Genomic DNA, 18,714 nt, shown 5'->3' on the forward strand with positions numbered 1-18,714 from the left:
TACATCCTGTAATAATGGCAATGAAGGGTCAGCAACAAATTCAGCTAAATCAAATACTGCCATAATAACTTATAGAAATGCCAAAGTAAATCAAAATCAAAACAATGACAAGAAAGAGAAGACTCTTCAAACCACCATTACTCGGAATTAAAACGTCTGGCAAAACGAAGAAAAGCTTCACTCAAGGCTTCAGAATGATCCCGGTCGGGCCCCCATATGTTACGAATTCTACTGTCTAGAGGACGAACATTCTAATTGTAACATGGCCAAACAAGTAACCCGTAAAAAGTGAACGAATCATATTAGGAATATAAAACTGAGCAAAAAGTTTGATATATATTACACATTATACAATCATTAAATAGTCTCACCAAGGTTAACACTGCCAAACAAGCTTGCAGTAGTAATGGGAGAAACTTCGCTTTTCTCTAATTCGTCAAAACCTAACTGGTTAAGCAGAACAGTAATACCCTAATACATAAACATTAAAAGGTAAGGTTAAGCAATAAACTTAGCTGTAAGGTGACCACATGAAATAAAGTAAACCTCTGGACCACTTGTACACAATCGAGGAAACAGAAGACAGGAGCTGTTCCTCTCAGGGGTTGCTAACACCACACAGATCAGTCAAGGAGTGAGCCACAGACGAACAGCTCCCTCCCTCGACTCCATCAGTTACCCAAGGTTACCAATTGGTCTTTTAAGATGTTGCAAACTACTGTATGATATAAAATTTCAACCTTACTACAAAATATATTAAAGTTAATATAATTATAAACACAAAACTGGAGAATTACTAAATTCATAAACGAGTTCATAATGAATACTTATTACAGAACAATTAAAACACAAAACAATTGAACCCTGCCAAGCGCAGAGCTCACACAAAAATTAGTAAGCATGTCCATGACAGGAGCCAAGGACTGCGAACGAAGAGCTGAGGGGATGGATGTGACTTTAATGTATTTGTGTTGTGACAAGGAGGGTTAGACAGACTGGGAATACTGAGAGGATGGAGAATTACAACTGGGTGCGGGTGAGAAGTGTGAATGTCTCGGGGAGGGGTACACACAGACACAGACACAGACAGACAGACAGACACACACACAACTGGGATGAGGTCATAAGAGTGATCTCAGGGATGAGGGACAAAAGGGAGGCTGCCAGAGATTGAGCAAAAGTGCCATTAGATGCCCAAGGCTAATGCATGCAAGCATATTGCAGCCTTTATGAAGGATACGATGAAGGGCAGAAGTGACACTTAAAAAGAACGGAGGAAAAAAAAGGGGGGGGGGGGGTCAAAGCCAAGATATTTACAAGAAACAGCAAAACAGACATTTACGAGAAACTAGGCAAGGCCAAGACATGAGAAACTGTACAAAGCCATTTATGATAAACAGAGTAAACCATGAAACAGGGCAAAACATTGACAAGAAACAGGGCAAAACAGGCACCTTCACCACAGACCAAAGTTCATCCTTACAAACTGGAAAATGTAAATATCTTCCCAAAGTCTGATGAACACATGCTGAAATAATTTAACCATCCGAAACAAGCAGTGGTAGAAACAGTTTTCATTGTATGCCAGTTTTAAATTTACAGACAAAACTGGACTGAATAGATCGTTATTTCTCTGACTACCACATACAACCATAGCAAAACTTTTAGAGCAAAATTTACCTTTGATCCATCCAATCCACAAACATGCAAAAATTTAACAGACCAAAATGAACCTTCATGATATCAAAAGTATCTATTGCCAGACACCTTAATCCTGTAAGAGGTGGCCACAAACAAATCACCTCCATGTCGCCCTGTCCAACGCCATTTCACTGTCCTGCTCCCAGCTCACACTCCCCTACTCTCATATACCTCTCCACTCCATCCCCCCATCTCATCCTTGGTTTCCCCCTCCCTCTCCCCCCTTCCACCTCACACACTCTCCTCGTCAGTCTCACTCAAAACTGGCCTTGATTGCTATTTATCTTCTTGTGAGGCATGCAAGTACTTTAGCCATAGGTACCTCAACAAAGACATAACTTCAAAACTGAAACACTGGCCTTAAACAATGACCTACGAGCATGGCAAATAAGGCAGAATTTACCTACATAAACAATGCAGAATTTAACTTATGAACATGGCAGGATTCATCTCCTATTAAAAGTTATTTCAGGAATTCATTACATAGCAGGAAACATACCAAACATAACACTGACATCCCCCATGCACAATGATTAAAGCCATGAAATACCCTACACCAGACCCCCAAAATACCTAAATTAAAATACCAGGACATACCACACACCACAGCCCCCCACCTGAAATACTGCACCATACCAACACTAAAATACCAGGACATACCACACCACTCCACCTACACTCAAAATACCAGGAAATACCCAACACCACACCTATATACCATAACCCTACACATTAATTAACAGAACACATGCAATGTTTTTAGTGATGTACTATCCTTAAGTATTCTGGCCTACAGTAACCTTGCCTCTAACACTATGGCTCAATCTCATCACATACGGAAGATCCCTAACACCTCTTCCCGTACGATTTACTTTTGGATGTGGTTGGTTAATCTGTTTTTTTAAACCAAGGAAGGAATTAAAAGCCACAAGCCAGCAAGATTGTTCCCACCAGAAAAAATAAGGCAATGAACAAATCTGACCCATTCATTTCAAGATGCCTGGATACACAGTTTAAAAAACGAGGTCATAGGCAAAGGGAAATACAGAGGACAGTTGCAGAGTCGACCTGTTGCATACAAAGACTGGTATTAACTGTTAACTCTTGCTTTAATGAGTCTGACTGAAAAGAGATGAGAGTTTGCTGCCAGATGGGTGCTATACACCCACCATGGTGAAGGGATGTACGCAGACAGTTCAGACGAGCAGTGACTATTGATGTAGCGATATGAGAAAGATGTAACTGTGTGGCAATGACAGACTGAAAGGTTGCAAGAGCGATTAATGAGAAAAAGCCAGCAAGAGGAACGTTGAGATGAAAAGCCAGCAAGAGGAGAGTTAACGAGATGAAATGCCTTTGACCCCACCTTGTGAAAGGCTATGTGGGGAGCCTCCCCACACAAGTTGTACACAACACAGGGGCGAATAAAACCAGTGCATAAAGTCAGCAACTATGCAGGGGTAAAGATGGCATGGATTTGGCATAGCACACCTAATCTTTAAGAAGCAGATTCTACAATAGAGGTAATATGATCTTCCCAAGATAAATCCCTTAAGAACAACACCCCTAATGCAATGAGTCGATATTAAAATTAGAGCCGATGCTGGCAATTTGGGGTTAATTAATCCCTTCAGGGTAATTTCAAGTTTTCTGAGGGTAAAGAGACATCCGGCTTTCAGTAATTAGTATGAACGCAACTATGTCCAGAAAATGAGTAGTCAATTTTGGCAGGCTGATGGCACATCCCTCACCTGCTACCTTCCAGACAGTTCAAGATGATGCGACAACCCACCCCATCTTCAGATTAATTCTGTTAACCCCAATTGCTGGCTTGAATTCAACTAAGCATAAAAATTCACTGAAAGTTCTCTCCTTTTTTTTCCCCCCTGCTACCACTTTACCATACCTTAACATCAGGAGGGCAGAGATTAGTTGATTTTAGTTTTAATCAGTTTGACTTGTTCATAAATGTATATAAATAAAACATCTGTCAAGATTTAACAATATAGCTAACCAAAACATTAGTTCCTACTGGCCAGGGTAACTGCAATGCTCCAAGCTCTTGACATAGGGTATTAGTCAAAGCTAACTGCTGACCCCTTAATTAGAGAATACTACTGCGGGAAGATTTTGACAGGTCTAAAGATGTCAGGACTTAGAGATGCATTAAGAAAATTACATTTACCCCAATCAGAGATGAGCCAAGTCAGACATTAAGTGTGCCACATCCTAAATCCTTGTTTGAAGTAAATGCTGAGATGGATGCTCCGAGAAGTGGATAGAAAAGTGATGGGTGGAGTCATCAGTGTACAAGTGGATGGGGTTAGATTTACAGCTTAGGTCACTGATGAACAGTAGGAAGAGTTGGTGAGGATACCCTAGGAACACCACTATTGATAGCTCAACAGTGGCCATCTACAAAAGCAGCTATAGAACGACCAGAGAGGAAGCTAGAGATGAAGGCAAGATAAACCTTAAGATGGCAGTGGAAATTAAAAGATTTATTCAAGAACTGATTGAAGGCTGAGATAAGCATAATTTATGCAGAGTATGGCCAATATTAGATGGATTCATGAAAGCGATGGACTGGAAGGTGTAACAGGCAAAATAAATCTCATGGGAAAAGGTGTTAGGGAGCTTCCTTAACCAACCAGAATATAGCCCCTAGTCTTGAAGGAGAAATAATTGCGGTGAACTACACTAGCCTAGTCTTGTGCATTTAGTCTTGAAGGAAGAAGAGGTTATGGAATATTTTACTTAAGCTTCAGATACAATACTGGGTTTTGGAAGTCATGCTCACTGTTTGTACCCTAGGTCTGCCATGGGGTCAGCCTGAACACTGAAATCTTAGCTCATGCATTGTGAAGCTATTGGTTTTCATCTAGCTTTGCCCAGATTTCTCTCCTCTTGCAGCTAATACCAGACTCTCCTATGGCTCTACATCCTCTTCACACCATTTCACGACAAGGATACTCTAGTAAATAACGCTACAGCTCAGCATTAGAGATGGATACTGTAATTTTGCACAACATTACAGAAAAGATTATAGTACAATAACCAGGGCACTGCAGCTTTATACAGTCCTCAAACCAAGGCTGGTGAAGCACCCTCTCTGTCACAAACTGGCAATGTTCTGGTACTCTAAGGTATCACTAAAACATGTACAATTCAAGTAAGAACACCAAGATGTTCCCTCACACTGCATGTATAAAACCGAGCCCTTATATACGGTACATGAGTCAGAAGTCAAGAAACAGAAGTCCAGGAAAATATTTTAATGTAATTTTGACTGTACTTAGGCCACTGGTACTTTTGGCACCAATGGAACTTAAAAGCACCTTCTTAATTCATGGGTGTCCAGCGGATTTTAGTTCATAAGGAGCTAAGGTTTACAATTTTGCTACTTTGATAATTTAAGTCCATTTATGCCTCTAACAGACATTTTTTTTTTTTTTACATGAAATTAATGTTGTGGTCTGCTTAATAACGAGCTACAGTTTACAATTCTGCTACTTAATTTTAGTCCTATTTAATATATGCCTCTAACAGACATTTAACATTTTTTAAAACAAGAAATTAATCTCATGGTTTCATTTTCAAGCAAGTTTAGGCAGCAAGTGGGAGGACCTAAGTGTGCCAAGATATAAGAGAAAACCTTAATGTGTCCTCACCTTTTTAGCAGCGGGACGACCAGCTCCCTGGAATGAAGACAGCGGCCATGGTAGTGGTGGTGGTCTTGGCTGGTAGTTGTGGTCTGGAGAAGCTGAAATATAGTAAATAACTTAGCCACCTATTTTAATGCTATCAAATACAAAATATAGCTTCCCCATCATTCCTAATCCTATTCTAAATGTTAAATGCTAAGCAAATTTCAACTAATTCATTTCTAAATTAAAAGTGTTTGAATATTGCTTGAGTGTAGTGCTGTCTACTTGTTTCCCTTCATCATTGTCTTCTTATTTCTCCTCCTCCCCCCCCATCCTTCCCGGCACAGTACTTTCCCCTTCAGGTGCCTCTACAGTGTAGAAGCCAGACGGTTTCCTGTAACCCATGAAACCATTGACAATGCTGGGTGGTAACCATATAACCAAATTACAAGGTTATGTGTAGCTGGTAACCATATAACCAAATTACAAGGTTATGTGTAGCCTGGTATGGTGCCCCTGTTAACTTCATCCCTCCAGGTACCACACCACACTTCCCTGTACCTCTGTCATGAAGCACTGTCAATCACAAAGGAACCTCAATGCAGGTGACAGCCGTGAGGGGCTGGTTAACCTGCCTGCTGCTGATGGTCTGCTTAGCCACACTGGTTAATAAAGTTGTTCTATATCCCTAATAAACTGTTGCTGAATGGAAACCTGATCTACCTATAAAGTAAATCTGCCAACAGACAGTTTATTGGGCAGTATTGTGACCATACTCCTTGTACTGTAGTTGACATTTGGGCATGTTAAAGAGGATGGAGACTGGGTGCAGAATGTGAGATGTGTTAACATCATGGGTGAAAGGCAGAACAAAGTGTGACCTCAGGAATAAGACAATGGGGTGGCTCCCACAGACTGATCAGCATGGACAGCTACCATTAGGTGATCAAGGCCAATGAATGTATTAATGTTTGAGCCTTGATAAACGATACGAACAACACGAGTAAGGATGGTCGAGGAGGAGTGTGGGGGAAAGGGGTTATTCTCCAGAGCTAAACCTAGATAGATCATATAGCCCGGCTGGGGTGACAGGAGTGTGTTACCCCTCCCAGTAAGGAAGCTATCCAGGCAGGGCACGAACTCTCGACCTCGCCGTCTCTAATCAAACACTACCACTGAGGCACCCTGATCTGTAGTGGGGGAAACCTTACGCCCTTACTCTCATAGGTAAGTACTGATAGGTAAGCATATTTAAACGATGCTTTGTTTCCTATTATGCATTCCCTAACCTGACAATGGACTAGGTATTCTATGGACAGGAGGTAAAACAAGTGCCAGAACTACACAACCAGGTAGAGTTAGGTATCCAATATACAAGTGACCGATACAAAAATGGGCAAATTTGAACCTAAATTCGGTGATGCCAGCAAGGTGTGTGAACTTAACCCTATTTTTCCAGCAAGTTATATACTCTGTTATACAAGTGTCACCATTTTGTTTAATAAGAATATCCACTATCCATCCAGTCCTCCATTAATATCCCAATGAAAACCTCACCTGTAGAACAATTACAATCACTTGTAACTTACAAAACCCCTGAACATGTAATGATTTCTGACTCATATAGTTTATGTCTCTATAATAAGGTAACTTTCCTATTCAAGGTTGTAAACTATTGAGAACAAATATTCTTAATTAAGGAAGCTCCCCAACAACTTTCCCTTAGCGATTTAATTTTTTTTATGGCTGGTTAATATCCTTTTATAAGTTGTTTATGCAGAGAAAGACTGACGAAGAGAGTGTATGTGAGTGAGGTGGAGGGGGAAAGAGGGAGGGGGAGGCCGAGGATGAGATGGAGAGATGGGGTGGAGAGGTATATGAGAGAGGGGGGTGAGAGTTGGGAGCAGGGGGGTGAAATGGCGGGGGACAGGGCGACTTGGAGGCGATTTGTTTGTGGCCACCCCAAACGGGATTGAGGCGTCTGGCAATAGATAGATAGATTATGCAGAGTATGGTAATGCTGGAAGGATTTATATAACAGCAGGAAGCAAAAAAGAAAATTACTTAGAAATAGTTACTAGGAAACTGACTGATATCCTTTTGCAAGTTATTATGAAGAGTATGGCAATACTGGAAGGATCTATATAGCTAACAGGTCAGTATGGAATAAGTTACTTAAGAAAAGGTGTTTGAGAGTTCTGGTTAATATCCTTTTGGAAGATATTTATGCAGAGTATAGCAATATTGGATGGATTTTTCTATGTTATGGAGCTGATTAATAGTTTTGCAAAGTATTTATGTAGAGCATGGCAATAATGGCAGGATTTATATAAAAAGTACAGTAAGAATGAACCAAATTACTTAGGAAAAGGTCTTAAGGAGCTGATTAATAGTTTGGCAAAATATTTACGCAGTGTATGACAATGACAGGCATGATATGGAAAGGACAGTAAGAATAAACTACTTAGAAAAAGGTGTTAGTGAGCTTATATCGCCAATATGAACCAAACTACCACACAGATTAATTTACATGCCAATTCTGGTACTGGATTAAAACTAGCCTATCTAGTTCCTAAGCTGATTAAAATACCTAATCCCGTAAGGGATGGCCACAAACAAATCGCCTCCACGTCCCTCTGTTACCCACCATTTCACTGCCCTGCTCTTAGTTCACACCCAGTTCCCGTATACCTCACTTCATCCCTCCATTTCATCCTTGGCCTCCCCCTTACCCCCTCAACCTCCGATACTCTCCTCGTCAGTCTCTTGCTCTCCATCCTCTACACAGCCAAATAAAATGAATTTTAAAAGTTCCCTACGTATCAAGTGGGTTGGTGGAGGGTTAGTGCCCCTCCCTATATAACAACTCAAATGGCCACCCCTTACGGAATTATGGCGTCTGGCTATAGATAGTTTGAAGGTTAGAATGGGAAAAATAATGGGGAAGAAAATTCATGGGGAGGGCATTACCACTGAAAATTAATGTTATCAATAAAACCTCAACGTATGGTACCTCTATAAACTGGGCACTGAATTTAAAAGGCACTACCAACACACCAAACTTCCGTCGGCTCTAACGAACAATGTCAAACAGGGCGAATTACGTGTTTTATGAAGTGCAATGGCAAGGATGTGAAACGAAATGCTAAATGGGCAAAATTATGGACCCAGTTTGTGTGAAAAGCGTATAGTTTTAATTTTTTGGGCTAGAATATGCTGTCAAATGGGATGTAATACGTGTTTTATTAAGTGCAATGACAAGGACGTGGAGTAAACTGCTAAATGGGCAAAAATATGGGCCAAGTTTGTGTGAATAAGGCATAGTGTTCATTTTTAGGACTAGAACATACGACTGTGCTCATTTCCAGACCTCGAGGGGGCCATCAGATAAAACAGCTTTCCGACTATAGGATCAACCCCCCACCCCCCCAATAAAATTATAGCAAGGTTTTACTGAACTATCTGGTGTTCAGTGCTTTATAACCTGAAAAATAAATTGTTACCTACAGCACTGCATCTGAAAAACTTGTTAGCTTTTCCACAACCTTTTTCTGAGTGAACCCAGTAGACTGCAGGCTGACTTCCCTCCATTATCCTCTTTTCAGGTTGACGGAGTACAACTAATTAGGACTCTTCCATCACTATGAATTTAAGAAAACTGAGTCTCCTTGGTTACTAGTCTCCAACTGCCGTGAGCCGAAAGGGTAAGAAAAAAAATAATACTTAACTGAAATGCCTTCGTCCGTTGAATCCAAACACTCGACTTGATCTTGACCTCCAACCCCCGTCTTCTTGGTCGCTTGAATTCAAACCCCTGTCGTCTTCGTCGCTTGAATTCAAACTCCCGTCTTCTTGGTCGCTTGAATTCAGACCCGTCTTCTTGGTCGTTTGAATTCACCATGTTGATCACGAATTCAAACTTCGTCGGTTGAAATTAGGCACTGAAAAAATGGGAATCATTTGTAAGCTAACCCACGAAAAGCCAAATAAAATTATAAGCAAATCTAAATTCAACATCCCGTTCAATTTTGTGCTTTCTACTACCACTCTATACATTTTGGAAAGCAATCAACTCCAAATTATGCCCTGAATATTAAAATCTGGTGGAGAATATTAAATGAAAATACGCATTAAAAAAAAAAAATCTACGCTTCACTGATTACCTGCCGCTGGTTCTAGAGTTATACAACAGTACAGCCAACACCTAGAAAAGATAAAAAACACACACGTAACATTCAGAAATTATATATCAGTTTCAAAGTACAAGGCACCTGACTATGTCAGTGTAAAACTTACTACCAGAAGGCAGCAAACAACCTACAGTAGAATTAGACTACAATATAGATATCTCTGGGAAATAATACAGTCAGATAACAATGTGATTAGAAACTGCAGAGTATGTGGAGAGACCGCAAAGCACAACTTAGAGCACTACATTGCTGAGTGTCCATATGTTAAATCATACAGAGAATTATGTTCCTCAAATAGTAGAGATGATCTATTGGTACACTTCTTACAGCCCTCTATCCTTAAAAAGGTGATCAATGAATTCCCAGGTTTCGCTTGTGCAGTGTAACACAATTCATATATTTTAATCCCACATCACCTCTATACGTCCTTGTATATAGGTATGTCTGTATATGTATGTGCATATATGTATATATGTATGTGTGTGTATATGGGTGGATGCAGTATGGGTATGTGTATGTATGAGTATATGTGTATATATGTGTGTGTGTATATATATGTATGTATATGTGTATATATATGCATGTGTGCGTATATGTGCATGTATGTATGTGTGTATGTGCGTATATGCATGTATATGTATATGTATATGTGTGTATATATGTGTGTATATGTGTGTGTATATGTATGTATATATGTGTATATGTATGTGTATTTATGACATGTCTGTACGTGGGTATATGTTTATACGGTATATGTTTTTGTTGTGTATGCATATCTCATATTTTATGTATATCTATATGTATGTATATGGGGATATATGTATGTGTGAAGGTACATGTTTTTATGTATATCTGTATGTATATCTGTATGTATGTATATAGGGATATATGTATGTGTGAAGGTACATGTTTTTATGTATATGTATGTATATAGGGATATATGTATGTGTGAAGGTACATGTTTTTATGTATATCTATATGTATGTATATAGGGATATATGTATGCGTGAAGGTACATGTACTCTTGCCCTGCTCAATCACTCTCTTCCTCCACCCTCTCTTCCCCTGGGAGCTCAGCCCATCCTCTCCAGTACACTACCCCCAGGCAGACCCCCCAACCCGCATTCTCCCATTCCGCAGGGAATGCACCCCCCCTCTCCCACTAATAATCCTTTACCTTGCCTTGTTCCCCACTCCCCCAGCTCTCCCTCCAGTCTCGACTCTCTCTCTCTCTCTCTCTCTCTCTCTCCACACCTGTGTTTGCCAACTTACCTCTCGTTTAAATCTTATAATTACTGACAGTTCTCAAACTAATATCCTCTGTAATTACTGACCTACCTCCTCCTCCTTCCCCTCCTCTGCTTCTCACCTATCTGTTATATCCCCACACAGCCGCTTCTACTGCTCTCTCTCTCTCTCTCCACACTTTTGTTTGCCAATAATCTCCTCCTAAATCCCATTATTACTGACCTTCCTCTCCTCCCTCTCCCTAATGGGTATCTCACTGAAGTTCGTACCAACCTCTACTGCTGTAACCTTTTCTTCTCTCCATGTACTTATCACTAAGTATATTGCATCAAGTCTGCATATTTAGATACTATACAGTATTTGGTACCATATTAAGATGTACTACCAATTGTAACAATGTAACCGCACGACAGTTTTGTAACAGTATCACTCAATATTTATTTAGGTATCGTCATGTCGTCATACTACTGTATATTCTTGTAACTTAATGTCTAATGCTATCATTCTTTTTCAACAACAGTATGCAACCACGCTCTCTCTCTCTCTCTCTCTCTCTCTCTCTCTCTCTCTCCACCTGTGTTTGCCAATTTACCTCTCCTCTAAATCTTATAATTACTGACAGTTCTCAGACTAAAGTCCTCTATAATTGCTGACCTACTCCTCCTCCTTTCCCTCCCTTGCTTCTCACCTATATGTTATAATTCTCTCTCTCTCTCTCTCTCTCTCTCTCTCTCTCTCTCTCTCTCTCTCTCTCCCATCTGTGTTTGCCAATTTACCTCTCCTCTAAATCTTATAATTACTGACAGTTCTCAGACTAAAGTCCTCTATAATTGCTGACCTACCTCCTCCTCCTTTCCCTCCCTTGCTTCTCACCTATATGTTATAATCCACTCTCTCTCTCTCTCTCTCTCTCTCTCTCTCTCTCTCTCTCTCTCTCTCTCTCTCTCTCTCTCTCTCTCTCTCTCATTACACTGTGACCATACCACAATCTCCACAATCTTATAATAGGAAATTTACCACTGCCTGTTTCTTGTTAAGAAACAATGTGTATATAATCATACTATATTCGTGTAACTTTATATCTGTGATTATTAATCTATTTATATGTTTATTACAATGGTTCAACCCATCAAGGCAATCCACCCGACGTATGTGTTACTAGGGGGTGCGCCATTTGTGTAATTTTTATTATGTAAACCTTACACAATAAAATTTGTAAATCAATCAATTAAATCCCATCTATAACAAAACCAAATGGGCTGCTGGTCACGAAAAAGTGCAATGGAAAGTATGAAAGACCATGCTACGATCTTATTCTGACACTAAGGTACGGATAATAAAAGATACAGGAGAAAAATTGAAGTGACGCCTCCATGTGGGACGATGGACTGTAACAGCCGCTGCCGGTTAAATATTCCAGAATATCAAGTTTAACGGACTTGCATTAACATCATGTAAAGTCTAAAAAGTTCCAATTTTATGAAAGCAAACTAGATTACAGAAATGAAAGGAATTGGACGAAAAAGGACACATACAGTACTTACCAAGCAACCGCACACCCCCTCACCACCTCGGCCCAACTCAGAATGAGCCGGCGACCAATCGGAACAACTGGTACCTCCCTCCACCTCCCAACCCTTCCCCCCTCCTCAACCCCCCTTCTCTCCATTCCTCCCGTTCCCTCTCCCCCACTTCAGCCGTTCCACTCCATTATGCAGTTCTCGTATTTTATATACGTATTTATACATTAATTTACACGGATGAATTTACGGTATGCGTTTATGTATGTGTATGCATGTATATGTATCTTTCCATTTCTCATGATTAGCGTGAAGGTAATGGCTGCTTGTAACGTCTTCTTTTGGGATATATGAATACGTACCGTATATATTGATGAATAATAAGTGAGTGTATATGTATGTTAAGGATTATTTTAACTTGGATCTCAGTCTAATTGAAGTCGGTAGTTTCCTCCAACCCCCTCCTTCTCTCCGCCCTCCACTTTCTTCCCTCCTCCTCCTCCCTCTCTGCGTCCCCCACTTCCATCTCTCCTTCTCCGTCTCTCCGACCCACACCATCTTTCCTCCATCCTTCTATCTCCTCAGAGTAATCTCCCCTCCCCTCCGTCTTCCACCTTTCCTTCCCCCTCCTCCGTCCCTCAATCCCTCCATCCCCTTTTTATTCCTCGTCTCCTCCCTCCCTCCTTTCCTCCACAAAATGCCGGTAGAAATTCCCTTACTCCCTTCCTTTCTCCCTCCATCCCTCCCTCCACACTCTTCCTCCCTCCCTCCTCCGACCCCCACTATCCCTCCACTTCCCGCCATCTACGAGGTTCTATAACATTCAAAACATACCTTTTCTTTTCGGATTTTTTTTACCTTAACCTCCCCACCTTGCGGGTGACGTAAGCTATACTGGTTCATCCTTCTACCAAACGATAATATTCAGGAAGGATTTATTTAGCGGATTTATTCTGGGGATTTATTAAGGCCATAGCTATCCTTATATACTGAAAAATCAATATAATCGTATGGAGTCTGCTAGAATAAAAAGGAAATTACCCCAATACACCCCACCCAACCCCACCATTATCCCACTGCACCTCACCCAACCCCACCATTACCCCACTACACCCCACCCAACCCCACCATTACCCCACAACACCCCACCCAACCCCATCATTGCCCCACTACATCCCACCCAACCCCACCATAACCCCACTGCACCCCACCCAACCCCATTACCCCACTATACCCCACTGCACCCCACCATTACCCCACTGCACCCCACCCAACCCCACCATTTCCCCACTACACCATTACCCATTACCCACACCTAGGAGCTATTGAGTAAATATGATTTGGAGCAGATGGGGGACGCGGAAGGTGTGTGCAAGATATTCACACAAGAAATCTGTGCAGCATGTGAGGTGGTGTGTGGGGTGAAGAGAAGACGAAAGGGGGTGCAGGGAACAGCATGGTGGAATGAAGATGTGAGACAGACTGTGGCACAAAAGAAGAAAGCATATAGTAAGTGGATGCAAAACAGGGGAGTGGAGGAAGTTGACAGACGAAAGAGAGAGTTATATGTAGAGAGGAAGAGAGGTGAAAAGATCAGTAAGTAAGAGTAAGAAGACAGTGGATGAGGAATTTGGAAGGAATTTGAGTGTAATGTGAAGGAAATGTATGAAAATGTACTGGAAGGAGGTAGGGAGAGTTAGACTGATAGGGTGTCGGAGAAGTCGGGGAGTGAAAGATAAAAATGGTATATTACTAGTGGAGAAGGGAGAAAAAGTGAGCAGATGAACAGAATACTTAAAGGAATTGTTGAACACAAAGAATGAAAGTAATGCGAGTATAAGTGGCTGGGGAATGGCTGGGAGATGGAGGGATGTGAGAAGACAGGAAGAAATCAATAGGATGGAAGTTGTGGAAGTAATGAAGAAAATCAAAATGGGGAAGGCCCCAGGAATTGATGGAGTGTGTGGTGAAATGCTGAAGCATGGGGGAGAGATACTAGTAGAAAGGATGTGGAAGATGTGCAGATTGGCCTGGGAGGAAGGTAGAGTCCCGGAGGACTGGAAGTCAGGTATAATTATTCCCCTGTACAAAGGAAAAGGGGAAAAGAAGTGTGTGGTAATCATAGGGGCATTTGTCTTCTTAGTGTAATAGGAAAAGTATATAGTAGGATACTTATTGACAGAGTTAGGGAGATAAGAGAAATTAGTTGGAGAAGAACAGGGAGGATTTAGGAAGGGAAGAGGTTGTGTAGATCAGATATTCGTTCTTAGATCTTTGGTGGAAAAGTTTCTAGAGAAGGGGAAGAAGCTGTATGCGGCCTTCATGGATCTGGAGAAAGCATATGACAGGGTGAACAGACAAGGACTGTATTAAGTATTAAGTATTAAGAATATATGGAGTAGATGGGAAGTTGTTGAATGCTGTGAAGAGTATGTACGAGGGTGTTAAGGCTGCAGTGCGTGTGGATAGTGAACTGAGTGAATTTTTCTATTTGAAGGTTGGATTGAAGCAAGGATGTGTCATGTCTCCATGGTTGTTCAATCTGTATATGGATGGGGTTATAAAAGAGATATAAGATAGAGCAGTGGATGTTGGAGCGGCCCTAGTGAGAGAGGGCAGTGTTTTAAAACTCCCTGTACTGTTGTTTGCAGATGATACTGTGTTGAAGTGAAGACGAAGGGGAGCTGCAAGGCTTGGTGGGTGAGTTTGGGAGAGTGTGTAAGAAACGGAATCTAAAGGTGAATGTAGGGAAGAATAAAGTTATGGTCTTCGAGAGAAGGGAAGTCAATGAATGTACAGTGAGGCTGGATGAGGAGGAAATGGAAAATGTGAGTGTGTTTAAGTACTTGGGTAGTGTGATGAGTAAGGATGGAAGTTTAGAGGGTGAAGTGCTTGAAAGACTACAACAAGGAAGAAAGGTTGCTGGTTCCTTGAAAGTAGTGATAAGAAACAGGGAAGTGAGCATGGAAGTGAAAAAGTTACTACATGACAGTATTGTGATACAAGCTCTTATGTATGGAAGTGAAGCTTGGACCTTGTTGGAGGGACAGAAGTCAAGGGAGCAGTGGAAATGAGTTACCTGAGAGGAGCATGTGGAGTCACATGGAGAGACACACTGACAGGGGAGGAAGTGAAGGAGCGTTGTGGTGTGGATGTGGATGTGATAGGAAGCGTTAGGAAAAACACACTGAGGTGATTTGGCCATATGGAGTGGATGGAAAGTGAGAGACTGACGAAGAGAGTGCATGTGAGTGAGGTGGAGGCGGGGAAAGGGAGGGGGAGGCCAAGGATGAGATGGAGAGATGGAGTGGAGAGGTGTATGAGAGAGGGGGGGGGTGTGAGCTGGAAGCAGGGCAGTGAAATGGCGGGAGACAGGGCTACATGGAGGCGGTTTGTTTGTGGCTACCCCTTACGGGATTAAGGGGTCTGGCAATAGATAGATAGGTAAATAGATAGAACCAAAGAGACTCATTCGTACCTCATAAGAGTGGGTCATAGGAGCCTGAGAGTATCAATATCGCTATCATTAACTTTGGCCTGTATTTTTATTGGTTAAGGAGGCTCCCTAACACCTTCTCCTAGGCGACTTATTTTGCTTATTACACTTTACTCTCCTTCTCTTTGTTACATAAACCATTCTAATATCGCCATACTCTTCATAAATGTCGTACAAGGGGATATTAACCAGCCATATCCACAGATAAATCGCCAAGGAAGAAGTGCTAAGGTCTGTATCCCTCTAAATCGGTCAGGGCAACTCTAGTATTCTGTTCCAGCTGTCGATGGGAACTGATAGTAAGCAAGCAGTTGACATGCTCACTGCAATACCCCATCGACGTGCATTATCTCAGCCAGGCCTTCCCTTCGATATGACAGATAACACAGACAAAAGGCACCTGAAACACTGACTGCATTGGGCGGTGAGGCGGGCAGTCGGGTGGTGTGCTGGTGTAGACGGTATGGCGGGCAAACGAATGGTATTATTGGTGGTGTTATTGGCTGCCTATACCTCCTGCCTGGATGTGGAGGAACGTGAGGTAAATGGGGGGTGGGGAGAGGGATGGAGGGAAAGAGAGAAGGAGGTGGAGGAGAGTGTGTTGGTGTAGATGGTATGACGACGAATGAGTGGTATTATTGGTGGTGTTACTGGCTGCCTCTGCCTCCTGTCTGGATGTGGAGGAAAGTGAGGTAAGTAAAGAAAACGGTGGAAGGAAGAGAGAGTGGAGGAAAAGAGAGAAGGACATGAAAGACAGTGTTCGGTTGAAACGAATATGGCGGACGAACGAGAGTTGTTTTCTTGTGAGTAGTACTTTTATGTTCATGATGCAGTCTATATGTGGAGGCACGTGAGGAAAGTGGGAAGAAAGTGTGGAGGAAGGAGGGAAAGAGATGAGGAAAGAGATGAAAGTGAAGGAAAGCTGTAACGGTTGGAAGCAGTTATGGCGGTTGAATGGCCGAGAATTACTATGGTAATGTGTGTGCCATTTTTTCTTCTTCCTACTTCTTCCTTTCTTTAAACCACGGCCAGTCAGTGTGCAGGAACGTGACGTAGGTGGAGATAAAAAAAAATGGAAGGCAAAGGGAAAGGGTGGGAGTAAAGGGAGCAGGTGGGGGAGTTTGAATAGGGGTAATATGTGTTTTTCTGTTTGAATTCACGACAAGTCTTGCTGTGAAGGACGGTAACGGAGGAAAAAAAAAAAAAAAGAACGAGGGGGAGGGGGAAGACAAGGAGTGGAGGAAAAGCAAGGAGGCAGTTTGAAAATAATCTCTCCTAAACAGAATAAAATCGTATGTTTGCCGAAAAAAAAAAAAAAATACTGAATACGATTGTCAACATTTCCAAGGGCGTCCACACAGTTCCGTGCAAATTATAAGTAGTGGAGGGTGCAGCCCCAGGTTCAGCTTAACGCGAACCCAGTGGACTGCAGGCTGAAGTTATCTCTTGCCATCCTTCCACCAACCCTTTTCGGGGGACAGGAAGGAAGTTGAAGGGCGTTTGTATTACTGTGTCTCAAAACTGTCTAGATACATTGCTGCCACCGCGTGAAGGCGTCCATAGCACCAACTACCACCTCAGAACAAGACAACAGGACTTCATTCCTATAGTTCCTTCACTTTAACGTAGTAGAGTTTTTCATCCTTTTGCAGCTTGCTTCCCGAAGTTCACTAACACAACACAACAGTACTTTGGCTTTCATCCTTTTCACAGAACTTCTTCGTGACTAGCATCATATTCTAGTGTTATTTCTTGTCATAATTCGGCATTCTAGATGAAGAGATGTGGGGCATTAGTGCTACGTGGTGTTGATGCTGCTGTGGAGGTAGGTGGAGAGGCCGACAGACAAATGAGGAAATGAAGGAGTGTTGTGGTGTTGATGTGGATGTGACTGAAAGCATTAGGAGATAGCCTCTGAGATGGTTTGACCATGAGGAGGGGATGGGGAATGAGACACTGACTAGAAGAGTGTATGTGAGTGAGGTGAAGTGGAGGGTAAGGGGAAGGGCAGACCAAGGATGAAATGAAGGGATGAGGTGGAGAGATGTATAAGGGGGGGGGTGAGTTGGAGAAAGTGCAGCCAAATGGCGGTGGACAGAGTGACATGGAGGCGAGTTGTTTGTGGCCACAACTTACAGGATTAAGGCAACTGGCTATAGATAGACAGGCACACAGATATTCCGCGCGAAAGAATAGACAGACAGACACACAGATATTCCGAACAGAGCAACAGATAGACAGGAGACAGACAGATTCCGCTCAAAACAATAATAAAGCAGACAGACATTCCTCGTGAAACAGCAGACAGACAGACAGACGCATAGATATCAGAGGAAACAGTGGCGTATCCAGGATTTTTGACGGGGGGGCAAACGCCTGGAATATTTCCCCTAAATATCTGTCACAACACTGGCGTGAGTGTCCCGAACACACACACTTTCGCACATTCGTGATACTATCGCTTTTTCCCATTTTCCTTTGCTATTTTGTCTCTCTCTCTCTCTCTCTCTCTCTCTCTCTCTCTCTCTCTCTCTCTCTCTCTCTCTCCACTTAGCACATATGTGTAAATTTAACTTCGCTGCCGCATCCACTCCAAGTCTGGTATTCTGTTTTGTACTACTGCTGTGGTGGTAGCCAATAGAAATTCTGTTTTCCACTGCTTATTCTTTTCGTTTGATTCTCATTGGCTCAGGCATCAGGTGGCGAATACTTCAAAATTGACCATAAGTAAATACATCTGGTGGGCTTCTATCTATTTACCAATCTATCAAACTATCTATTGCCAGACGCCTTAAACCCATAAGGGGTGGCCAGAAACAAAAAAATCTGCTGGGATTAACCTCTCTTAATCCTTGACTCAGGTGACCACTCGACCTGCCCCGCTCAGCAGGGAGTGATTTTCATATCACCTG

The sequence above is a fragment of the Coenobita brevimanus genome, chromosome 107 (genome assembly GCF_032717465.1).
Source record: "Coenobita brevimanus isolate Jiangsu-jjx chromosome 107, ASM3271746v2, whole genome shotgun sequence".
Lineage (NCBI taxonomy): Eukaryota > Metazoa > Arthropoda > Malacostraca > Decapoda > Coenobitidae > Coenobita > Coenobita brevimanus.